This window comes from Rhinopithecus roxellana, chromosome 12 (assembly GCF_007565055.1).
Source record: "Rhinopithecus roxellana isolate Shanxi Qingling chromosome 12, ASM756505v1, whole genome shotgun sequence".
NCBI classification, from domain to species: Eukaryota; Metazoa; Chordata; class Mammalia; order Primates; family Cercopithecidae; genus Rhinopithecus; species Rhinopithecus roxellana.
In genome coordinates this window covers 45,029,872-45,042,728 of record NC_044560.1, presented here as the reverse complement: position 1 = coordinate 45,042,728, position 12,857 = coordinate 45,029,872, and the positions used below count along the sequence as shown (strand labels likewise).

At 40.3% G+C, this 12,857-nt stretch overlaps 1 protein-coding gene and 1 pseudogene across 1 annotated transcript in view; one reads left to right on the top strand and one right to left on the bottom strand.

Annotated features, from left to right (window-relative positions):
• The window catches only part of ROR1 (receptor tyrosine kinase like orphan receptor 1), a 429,604-nt gene that overhangs the window by 69,883 nt on the left and 346,864 nt on the right, over nt 1-12,857 (top strand). The gene's annotated exons all lie outside the window — the stretch shown is intronic.
• LOC104668070 lies at nt 7-493 on the bottom strand (annotated as a pseudogene).

Sequence of the window (12,857 nt, the reverse complement as noted above, 5' to 3'; positions counted from 1 at the left end):
AGGGGCTCACAAAGGCTTATCCTCCAGGGAGATGACCGTACTGCCCCCCAGCTTCTCTGCCAGGGTGCAGCAGTCCTTGACCTCCTCATAGCAGTTTGCATGTAATTCATGCTTGACCCCTGTCAGGTTCTTCTTGATGGCGTCGTTGGAGCTGGCATAGGTCATTTTGCTGTTAAGGGGCGCAGACTCAGGGACCCAGAAGATAAACACCAGGTCCTCCTTCTTGCTCTCGTTGGTCCTGTAGGTTGTGTCATAGAGGGCGTAGTGGCAGTCCTTATCTGGCAGCATTCTGACAAAGGTGGTGTAGGGGTTGTCGATGGTCTGGCCCACATTGCCCACCAGGATCTTCTTGATGACGTTCTTCTTGTCCTCACCAAGGCAGAAGAGCACCACCTTCTTGTGCTTCTTCACCTCCTCTGGCATTGAAGACTTATGCACCTTCATGCCATTGAACATGTTCATGACACCATCAGACAGCCACACCGGAGGCCATGTTTCCAGAAGCGAAAAGGAGAGGTCTCGGAGAGCCGCAGAAGACGAGAGCTCTGCAGCCGCTGCCGGGACCTGACTGCCCTCTGCTCCTTCTTTGCACCATTAGATGAGGCTGCACATTGCTCATAGGAAGACTGCAACAACTTTTTAGCTGATTTCCCTGAGTCTGGGTGGGTCCCTCTTCATATCAGTCCTCCACACCTTGCTGAAGTAGCCTCCTGAGACACAGATCTGACTCTTTCCTGCTTAAAGCCATTTACTGCCTGCCTGTTGTCTATAGGAAAGGCCCAAGCTCCTTAGCATGACACCAAAAGGATTTTCAGACCAGCCCTTGCTGATCCGTCTAACGTTAGGGGGGCAGCATATCAGAGTGATTATCTCCTTTACTGCCCCAGTGGCTTAACCTTTGTAGCCTCGTTTCCTCATTGCTAACATTAGGATGATAAAATCTACCTCATGGGTTGGTGAGAATTAATCAGCTCACACAGGGTTAGCCCTCAGTAAATGTTGGCTGTTATGGTTGTGTTTTTCCACTCTCTGCCTCACACTTTAGATCAGGCTACATGGTTTTCTGCTCACTCTGTGTCCCTTTTCACCGTGGTTAGTGCCTTTATTCCTGCCACCCACTCTTCTTGCAATGTCCTCCAAACCCTATTGCCAGGCTTCACGCTGGTTAGGCACATCCTCTTCCTTCTCTTGGATGCTCCATGCACATGTCGGCCATTGAGCTATAAATATCTACTAGTAAGTCAGTTGTTGCTGCTAGACTATTAACTTTATGGGGATGGGGGTTGTTTTATTTGTCTTTGTGTTGCTAGCATATAGCATGTGTTGAAGAAAGTGGTGGATGAATACACGAAAGAACAAAAGGAATTCATAGTCTGTTAGGGTGTTTGGGGTCTAGGGATGAAGGGTGGAAGGCAGCTAAGTAGCTTAATAATAACAGGTGAGAGAATCTGGGTAAAGTTGGGGCTGAGGTGAGAATTAGGCCCTATAGGAGTCCAGTGTAGGGAGTTTGCTTGTTGAGTATGGTGCATGTGGTGAGGCAGCCTGTTTAAAGTTACCTCCTCAATGAAATAAAGCAGCCCCTTCTAGGCAATCTTAATTACTCCCTTTCCTGAAAGAATCTATTGCAATTGGAAGGTCATGCAATCTGCCTTCTTGTAAGATCTTCAATTCCTCGGAATACAATGAATTCTCTATTACCTGGAGGAGGGGGTAGAAAGGAGCTTCTTTTTAATTAAATTGTCTCTGCAACAGAAAGTGACTTTTCCCTGCCTTTTGAAGTCTTCCAGTTGTCCTGAGCCTGGCTCAAATCACTCTCCTTGAATTCATTGTTACATTAGTGCACCCTGCATTGTGAGTTATAATTTAATGTGAGCATATCTAATTCCCTAATGAGATGGAGACTCTTTGGGAGTTTATGTTTTTTTTCCTGAAATATTTAATGTCATGCTTTTGAATTAGGAAGGCCTTCTACATATATTTATAGACTGGGTGAGTTTCTCCATATATGTGTTAAGAACTTTCAAATAATTAGAACACAGCCTCAATTTCAGAATGCCAATGATCTTCTCCAGGGCTTCAGCGTCCCTGAAAGAACAGTTACTCAGGGCCTATTATTAAATGTTTAAGGTGCCATTTTTTATTAACTTTGAAATAAAAACAAGTATTTGGAAAATATTGATAAATGAACAAACAAAAAAACCTGATGTAACCCTACTAGTAGTTGTGATAACTACTATTATAATAGTATTTGGAGTATGTCTCTATAGTCTGTCTTCCTTGGCTTCATGTTTTTGCATCTCTGTCTCTTTCAATGAGTGAGGTCATCTTTTATCACTCATCTGGCAATCTGTTTTCTTCTCCTTAACATCAGTAACATCAGTAGATATTTATTAAAAGTGATGATGCTGGAGAATTTCTTTTAGGTTCCTGTTTCAACCCGTAACCCACTGTTTTGCCTTTTTTTTTTTTTTTTTTTACCACTGCCTGCCTTTTTTTTTTTGATTTCTGTTTGTCTCTCTGGATTTACCCACTATTGTGTTCTGATCTCTGATACCTGCATGCATCTTCATAGTAACTTCCAACTTTTGGAAGTGTCTGCTGTGCCCCAGATATTTGTATGTCTTTTACCTGCTTTAAATATCTAGTTTTGGATAGACTGGATATTTGTAATCTCCATTTCACAGATGAGGAATTTGGTGTAGAGATTTAGTAATTTATAAAAGATCATGAAGCTTAGATGGAGCCTGAACTTATGTTTTTATACTCAGCACTTCTCTAGTATGTGAAACTGCCGTCTTTAGCTTCAGACTTCTTCTGGAATACTGGTTTTTGGGTGCCGTGTCTAATCAGTTTTCAGCTCTGCAATATTCCTTGAAGGGCACCGCAACCCACACCCTGGGACCAGCATAGTGAATTTTATATTTTTTTATATTTTTTATTTGAGAGAGAGAGACAGAATGTGTGTGTGTGTGTGTGTGTGTGTGTGTGTGTGTGTGTGTTTGAGAAATCAGCTGTGGTTCTTGCTTTCACTCCTCATGATGAGGCCTGCCCCTCACATCTGTTTTCAGCCCCTGTTCCTCAATACCAGAGTTATTTTCTATTAACTCAATGCACCTTTTCTTTGTCATTCTTGTCAATTTTCCCTCCAGCCACCTGCACGGTCTCTGGCTTGCTCTCAGGCTGTGAGTAAGTTCTTTGTATACTTGCTGTTTTCGATAACCTCAGCCTAAGATTTAATGTCAAGGTGGGGGCCCTATTAAAGATGCCATGAATCATCCTTTCTTTGTTTGAAGATTTCCGTGTTGGCAAGTGGGCAGATAGAAGTAGCTGTAGGTTTCCCAACCAGATGTACTGGTAGCTGAGATGTGGGCATTCAGCTGAAGTACATTCCTATCATTATTTGGCAAAGAAAGAGCCACTGAGATTAAGAGCATGATCCTTGCTTGTGATCTGGCTTCATCAACGGAATCATAGAGCCTCTGTGTTGGAAAGGGACTTAAAATCATCTGCAACTGCATGGCTCGATACTTGAAGGAACTGAGGCAATAGATAAAGGAAGTGATGTAACGTTATAGAATGCTAAGCCTTCAAGGGACTTTTGACATGACCTAACTCTGCACTCTTATTTTATGGGGAAGAATAGTGAGGCCTCGAGAAGCTCACTAACACTCCTAATGAGGCACAGCATGTTACTGCAGAGCAAGGACTCTACTGACTACAGGACATGGGCCCTGGAGGTGAAGTCGCTAAGGGGGATCTGTAGGATTTGGCTGGTTACGAGAGCTCCCCGACTGTCTCCTCCAGGCTGGCTTCCATGGGCCTCTGTTGAACTATCAGTCCGGTGTTCTTGCCTCTGTCCCCACAGCCCTGTGGAGGTCTTCTTCCACCTGACAGATGGTGACTGCCTTGTCCACAGTGGTGGGAGTGAGGGAAACAGTGAGGGGAAATTGGGAAACAGGAAGCCAGGGAGAGGAGCAAGAGGTGTTGGGGCTGTACATGCTGGCTCCGTGCCTTGGTGTTATGTGTTTCTAGAGGGTTTTAACTTTGTAGTAAAGACAGAACTTGGGGAGAAATTCTCCCTGTGGTGGGACAGGAGTGTTCACAGCCTTCACAAAGTATTCCCCGCAAGAACTACTCATCCTTCACGGCCTACTTCCATCATAGCAGTTCAGTCTTCTGCTGTTTCTTCTGGTACCAGCCTATGAATTGGGCAAGGAGAAAGATCAAGTTTGTAAAGAGATCTTTCTGGTCCTTCCAGTAATAAAGCCCCTTGGACAAGGGCCAGGGAGATTCATCTCCCAGAGACTCCTGTGCTCTAGGTGGTGGTAGAGGCTTCCTGCCAAAAGGATCTGAGGCAGAGGACGTGAATGGTGCCATGCTGGCGTCTCTGTGCATCTGGCAGCGCAACAAAGAACTTCTGTCTGCCCTGCGAGGCTGGGTCGATAAAACCCACTTCAATTGAAAGCCACCACACTTTAGCAACTTGATAATTAAAATTCTAATATGTGAATTAAAGAAAACAAGGGGCTGTGTTCCTACCATTTTAAAATACAGCTGCAGTGATTCCACTATTGTTTCCTTTGACAGAGCTGTGGTTTTCCTATACACCTTTGTTTGAGGCTTTGATTCAGATATGCTCCCTGCGGCTAATAAGTCCCATGTGTCTACTCACTCGTTAGATGGTGTGTGGGGATGATTCTTCTATGATGTGGAGAATCAAAGATTGTGTCTTCAAGTTATGTGAGGTGGCTAAGTGGCATCTCATCAAGAGCAGAGGTAAAAACAAAACTCGTGGAAAAGGTACTTCCTGAGCTCCCTTTTTGTTTCCTGAATGATTTAAAACAATAAAGGCCAAATCGAAGAGAAAACCGGTGCAGCCAATACCTGGACCTACAGACTGGTTTATTTTCGTGAACACTCTGGGAAAATGGCTACTTGTCGCTTTCTGTTGTTAATAAAGAGGTCACTTTATCATTAGGCCTTTGAATCTGTATTTAATGGCTAAAGCAGATGGTTATAATTTCTGACTTGGTGTGGCCACCTTATTAATAAAAAAGAACTGATGGAGACAAAAAGGCGTCTTCATTTTTAACTCCAGAAGCATAACACAAATGCTTTCCAGTCTTTCTTTGTGTGGAGAGCAGACCGAGTGACTGCAGTAAGATCCTGTTACACATTTGAAAAAAGACTTTGCAGAGTGGAGGTAACTCAGTTTGAATCCTTCTTTTGTTAAACTTTAAAAGAACGCTATAAATATATGCCCCTTTTCTTGAAGAAGGTATTTCGAAGGAAGCTTCAGGATTATATTTAGAAGTCAATTAATATTTTAATAACATAAGGAAACTAAAAAACACCTAATTTATTTCAAATCGTGGAGGCCTGTGGTACTTTCTAAAATTATTCTTTTTGCTTAAACTACTATGAACTGCTTTTTTGGATTTAGTTACTAGGCTTAGATGAATGTGCCATGTATCTTATTTTGGTTATTTTAAAATTCATTTGGAATTTAAAAAAATCAATAATGGCACAAACGTCTGGCAGTGGATTTCTGCTTGATTTCATCAAGCCTGTATATTCCCCTGTAATGATCAGGAGTTTGAAATCATGGTTATCATCCTGGAAATTTTTTGTCCCCGAAGGGACAAACCTACATTCGTGAAGACAGAATGATTTAGAATCTTAATGTACCCAGTCAACCGAGTGAACAGAGCAGAAAAATGCTGCGAATTCTTCTTGTAGGCTCAGAAGAGCTCTTTAATTCACTTAGATACCTAAAGACTTACTGATATGTCAGGCTGTGGGCAGCGTCCTGGGGTCTGTTATGGCAATGAACTCCTGGTCCTTAGGTGACAAGAATGGGATGAGTGTGCTATGCCTGGCTCTGAAATAAAGAAAAAACATGGAATGTTAAGGATCTTAAAGTCTTCAAGGGTTTCTTTGCCCACTTGTTTTCAATCTTTTTTTAATTAATGATGTCTGTCAGAGCTGTCCATGGACTCACATTTAGAAGTGGTTTGAATTTCAAATTATCAATGGTAATTATTGTTTTCTATTTTCATTAACCAAAGGCATGTATAGCAACCCATTCAGTTCATTCATTTATTGTTTTTATTGTTTATTCTTCAATATTTAGCCTGTATTTACTTTTGGCTTGGCACCATGCCAAGAGTTTGTGATGGCCATCAGACTTGTTTAGAATGCCTAAAATAGGGTCAGGAGCAGTGGCTAACACCTGTAATCCCAGCATTTTTGGAGGCCAAGGCCGGAGGATCACTTGAGCTCAGTAGTTTGAGACCATCCTTGGCGACATCGTGACACCTCATTTCTACGAAAATGTAAAAAGTTAGCCAGGTGTGGTGGTGTGTGCCTGTGGTCCCAGCTACTCCAGAGGCTGAAGTAAGAAGATCACTTGAGCCCAGGAGGTCAAGGTTGCAGTAAGCAGTGATGGTACCCCACACTCCAGCCTGAATGACAGAGTGAGACCCTGTCTCAAAATAAATAAATGAATAAAAATAACTAAAATGCTCCAAAACAGTAGATGGATTTTTGTTTTTCCTCCCATCTCAGATTCCTGGATATCTAGACCAATCCATGGCTAAGCCATCATGCTTTGTTTTCTTTTTCAACCTCTGATATATTTTAAGTACACAGAAAAGCAAACAAAAGTGACAAAACCCATTTCAGATAAAAATATTTTTTATTTGTTTCAGATTTTTAAAAGAAATAAAACATTATAGATACAACAAAAGCTCCCAGTGTACCCCTCCCAAATCCTGTCTCTTTTCTTCTCCAGAGATAATCTCTCCTCTAAATGTGATGTCTTTTCATTCCCATGCATGTTTTTATATTTTTGCTCTCTGTGCATAAATGCACTAATAGGGCTACTAAAAATAGTGCTTTGCCTATTTTTAAATTGTGTATAAATGGGAACTTACTGGACCTGTCATACATCTTGCTATTTTTGTTTTTGATATTAACTTTGTTAATTTAGGAATTGCATGTTGATCTAAGAAGTTATTTTAGTACTGTGCAGTAAGTATGCACAGCAACTAAATCACAATTAATGTACCCATTCACCTGTCTTCATTTTTTGTGTATTATAAACAACGCTGCCATGAAAACTTTGACTTGTCTTTCTGTAAAAACGTGCGAACTTTTTCTAGGCCAAATACCTAGGAATAGAATAGAGTATGCATGTCTTCGGCTTCCCTAGGTGCTGCGGAATTGCTCTCCAACAGCCTTATGCCAGTGTGAGCTCCTTCCTGCAGGATATAAGTTCCCATTGCTCTTTACCCTTTCTAACTCTTGGTATTGGAAGTATTTTTAGATTTTGCTTATTCAACAGGTATGAGAGAAACTATCACAGTTTGGATGTATAAAGATATGTCAAGTTGAGTAAAGATGTTAGAGCAAAGACGAGATTTTTTTTTTTCCTTTTCCTCCTGTTCTAGCTATATTGTTCTAGCTATATTATAGGGCAGATATGAGTTTCTGCTTGAGTAGAATTATCCTCATCAAAGCCTACTTTGGCCCTAATTAGTTTGCTATACATCCATTGTACACAGAACACATTATATACCTTTCTAAGGAACTGAAGAAACAAAGTCCAAACTTATAGAACCTATGTTGGGGGTGCATAGCAGGAGATACTGGGGCCCAATTTACAGTGGGTTCATTGCACTGGCCAGTGAATTCAGGGGCCTTGCTCTCTATACCAGCAGAGATTGCTGCCTGGGTGGCTCTTTGGGTGTTTGGTTTGTTTATTTGTTTTTTGTTTGTTTGTTTTGAGATGGAGTCTCACTCTGTCTCCAAGCTGGAGTGCAGTGGCATGATCTAGGCTCACTGCAACTTCCATCTCCCGGGTTCAAGTGATTGTCCTACCTCAGCCCCCCAAGTAGCTGGTACTATAGGCGCATGCCACCATGCCCAGCTAATTTTTGAATTTTAAGTAGAGACGGGGTTTCACCATGTTGGCCAGGATGGTCCCAATTTCTTGACCTCGTGATCTGCTAGCCTCAGCCTCCCGAAGTACTGAGATTACAGGTGTGAGCCACCGTGCCCAGTTGCTTTTTGGATTTTAATGTCCATAAACTGAGAGATTGCATTAGTCATTCCTTCTTCAAGTGCAGATTTTCTTTTCTGCTTTCAAAATTGCATGCTTCTAAGTGGCGTTGACCCTTGTTACTTTAAAAAGTCTTAAAAATCACTAATACTTAATTGGTATTGAGAACAGAAGAACTTAATGCAGGAGCCACCACTAAGTGGAGAGCAGTTAAAAATGCTAAGAAGTCACCTTCAAAATTCTAGTCTAATTAAAATTATGTAAAAAAAAGACCACCATCACTTGTGTATAAAGATGACAGGGAAAAATAACAATGAATAGACTGTGGGTGATTATTCCCCTTGTTGCCATACTTTTCTGTTTTCCAAAGTTTTTTTAATGGTCATGGAGTAATATCCTTGGAAGAAAATAATAAGCATATGCAAACAATTATAAGCTCATTTGGTAGGAAAATAAGAAAGTGATTTACACAAAACATATGCTGGGCAAAGGAGAGAACACCTGTATATGAAAAATGATTTGTAATGATTTTGTGAATAATCCTATAATCCTTCCTTGGGTTAAGGTTGGTGGATGATAAGTGTTTTTCTTTAGGTTTTGCTGTTGGAAAGATCCAGGGAAGATGGAAGACAACTAGACTGGCATCTTACCTAAAAGCAGTGGTATAGCAGGTGGTAGAACAATTTGAGCTTCTCTCATTGGGTTTTAAGACCAAAGATGGAACGTGTCTGAAAATAATAAGAGCTATTTATGACAAACCCACAGCCAGTATCATACTGAATGGGCAAAAACTGGAAGCATTCCCTTTGAAAACTGGCACAAGACAGGGATGCCCTCTCTCACCACTCCTATTCAACATAGTGTTGGAAGTTCTGGCTAGGGCAATCAGGCAAGAGAAAGAAATAAAGGGTATTCAGTTAGGAAAAGAAGAAGTCAAATTGTCCCTGTTTGCAGATGACATGATTGTATATTTAGAAAACCCCATCTTTTCAGCCCCAAATCTCCTTAAGCTGATAAGCAACTTCAGCAAAGTCTCAGGATACAAAATCAATGTGCAAAAATCACAAGCATTCTTATACACCAATAACAGACAAACAGAGAGCCAAATCATGAATGAACTCCCATTCACAATAGCTTCAAAGAGAATAAAATACCTAGGAATGCAACTTACAAGGGATGTAAAGGACCTCTTCAAGGAGAACTACAAACCACTGCTCAGTGAAATAAAAGAGGACACAAACAAATGGAAGAACATACCATGCTCATGGATAGGAAGAATCAATATTGTGAAAATGGCCATACTGCCCAAGGTAATTTATAGATTCAATGCCATCCCCATTAAGCTACCAATGAGTTTCTTCACAGAATTGGAAAAAACTGCTTTAAAGTTCATATGGAACCAAAAAAGAGCCCACATTGCCAAGACAATCCTAAGCCAAAAGAACAAAGCTGGAGGCATCATGCTACCTGACTTCAAACTATACTACAAGGCTACAGTAACCAAAACAGCATGGTGCTGATACCAAAACAGAGATATAGACCAAGGGAAGAGAACAGAGCCCTCAGAAATAATACCACACATCTACAGCCATCTGATCTTTGATAAACCTGATAAAAAGAAGAAATGGGGAAAGGATTCCCTATTTAATAAATGATGCTGGGAAAATTGGCTAGCCATAAGTAGAAAGCTGAAACTGGATCCTTTCCTTACTCCTTATATGAAAATTAATTCAAGATGGATTAGAGACTTAAATGTTAGGCCTAATACCATAAAAACCCTAGAAGAAAATCTAGGTAGTACCATTCAGGACATAGGCATGGGCAAGGACTTCATGTCTAAAACACCAAAAGCAACGGCAGCAAAAGCCAAAATTGACAAATGGGATCTAATTAAACTAAAGAGCTTCTGCACAGCAAAAGAAACTACCATCAGAGTGAACAGGCAACCTACAGAATGGGAGAAAATTTTTGCAATCTACTCATCTGACAAAGGGCTAATATGCAGAACCTATAAAGAACTCAATCAAATTTACAAGAAAAAAACAACCTCATCAAAAAGTGGGCAAAGGATATGAACAGACACTTCTCAAAAGAAGACATTCATACAGCCAACAGACACATGAAAAAAATGCTCATCATCACTCGCCATCAGAGAAATGCAAATTAAAACCACAATGAGATACCATCTCACACCGGTTAGAATGGCAATCATTAAAAAAATCAGGAAACAACAGGTGCTGGAGAGGATGTGGAGAAATAGGAACACTTTTACACTGTTGGTGGGACTGTAAACTAGTTCAACCATTGTGGAAAACAGTGTGGCGATTCCTCAAGGATCTAGAACTGGAAGTACCATTTGACCCAGCCATCCCATTACTGGGGATATACCCAAAGGATTATAAGTCATGCTGCTATAAAGACACATGCACATGTATGTTTATTGTGGCACTATTCACAATAGCAAAGACTTGGAATCAACCCAAATATCCATCAGTGACAGACTGGATTAAGAAAATGTGGCACATATACACCATGGAATACTCTGCAGCCATGAAAAAGGATGAGTTTGTGTCCTTTGTAGGGACATGGATGCAGCTGGAAACCATCATTCTCAGCAAACTATCGCAAGAACAGAAAACCAAATACCGAGTGTTCTCACTCATAGGTGGGAATTGAACAATGAGATCACTTGGACACAGGAAGGGGAACATCACACACCAGGTCCTATTGTGGGGAGGAGTGGGGGTAGCATTAGGAGATATACCTAATGTAAATGACAAGTTAATGGGTGCAGCACACCAACGTGGCACATGTATGCATATATAACAAACTTGCATGTTGTGCACATGTACCCTAGAACTTAAAGTATAATAATAGAAAAAAGAAAAGGTAGAAAGCAGAACTAAAGAGATTTTATTCATTAGGTCATGTAGATATTCCTGTTCCAAAGGCATATGACAAATCCATAAGAGTGGAAGTAATCATAATGCCTACCATATATTAAGCATTAAATATACATATATTTTTCAATTCTGGAATAGCTGTGAATGTGGGAATAACTGTACTGACTGACAAGGGAGAGATCAGATAGGTTAAGAAACTTGCCCCATGTGCACAGCTCATCAGTGGTGCTGCCTGGACTCAGCTGCCATCTGTTTCACTCTGCTGGGGCATACATGTATGTGTACCCTTGCCCTGGCAAACTCTTCCTTTTGTAGAGATAAAAGCAGCCTCCTGCAACTTTCCTATATATTTATTCTCATCCTGCCCTCCTGAGCACCCATCCTTAGAAGTCTGCTCCCTCTTTCACACAACAGCCCTTCCGATCTTCAAAGAGGGCTATCGTGTCCATTTTTCCACTTCTCCCCCTCAGTCTGTCATCTTGGAAAAGCTCAGAGAGGTGTTTTTATTCACAGATGCCTTGAGAAATTTCATGGTTTTTAGACTCATGCTGAGTTTGTCCAGATGTGCCAATATTTGTCTTATATGATATAAATTAATTGCCCAGAAGAGGAAGAAACCCTTGTAGACACTCACTAATGCAAACCAGTTCCTTTGTGTATTGATGGAACTAAAAATGAAATATTGATGGAACTAAAAATGAAACAGATCATTTTCACTGTGAGAGTGTAGTTGTTGAATTCACATTCTACTTTTAGGACAAATCTGTTGCATGACAGTTCAGTCTTAGCACATGCATTAACCATGGGAAACCCAGGGCAACATTTGTAATAGAGTCCTGCTTTTCTGTAAGGACTTTATACAGATGGAGAAAGTATGATACTCTTACATTTTATTACCAAGTTCTTATTAAAGCCCAGGGTTTACAGGATAAGGTGGCAAATAATTTAGCTCCGCTCAGATTTGGAAGAGTAACTGTTATTATTATAAGTAAGATTATTTTATTATAAGTAAGATTTAAACTTATGGACAAGTACATACTCTTTAAGAAGAGTAAGACTAAGATGTTGTGTCATTATCAGTACCTGGCATAAATATATGTATTTGAGTTCTCTTTGAGAATCATAATGGAAAAGATGTCTAAGATGATTTAACCTCAAGACATTAATAATGATTACACCTGTCCCCTGCTCCCAGCATCATAGTCATCAACTGCGGCAACAGATGCTGCTAATGTTCTTTGAACTCCTGTGGTATGCCTGGTGACGTACTTTATATCAGCTAGCTCATTTTCAAAACTTGAGAACGCACTACATATACCATAGTAAGTACTGTTGTTAGCCTGGTTTTATAGATGAAAAAACTGAGAGGTTAAGTATTCTGCTCAAGATCATATATAGGTTGGGTATCCCTAATCTGAGAATCCAAAACCCAAAATGCACCAAAATCTGAAACGTTTTGGCATGCCAACATGATGCTCAAAGGTGCTCCTTGGAGCATTTCAGATTTTGGATTTTTGGATTAGGAATGTTCAGCTCCTATAAATGCATATATTCCAGGATCTGGAAGACATCTGAAACATTTCTGATCTCAAGCATTTTGGATAAGGGATACTCAACCTGTATCTTGTATATAGCAGAGTGAGAGTCTAGCTCATGCTTTGCTGTTATATCTTGTTTCTTTCTTCAGCAAAATAGACTATAAATTGAACATTAAACAGTGCAGTGGGAATGAATGAAAAGTTTCCAAATATGAGGTTTCCTTAGTGAAACACTCCTTTTTAGGAAAACTGTTGAACCAGGGCTTATGATAAAGGATCCATTCCACATCCAAATATACTTCTCCTGTATCAGCATAATTCTCTATTAAAATCACAGCACAAATTTGTTCACTG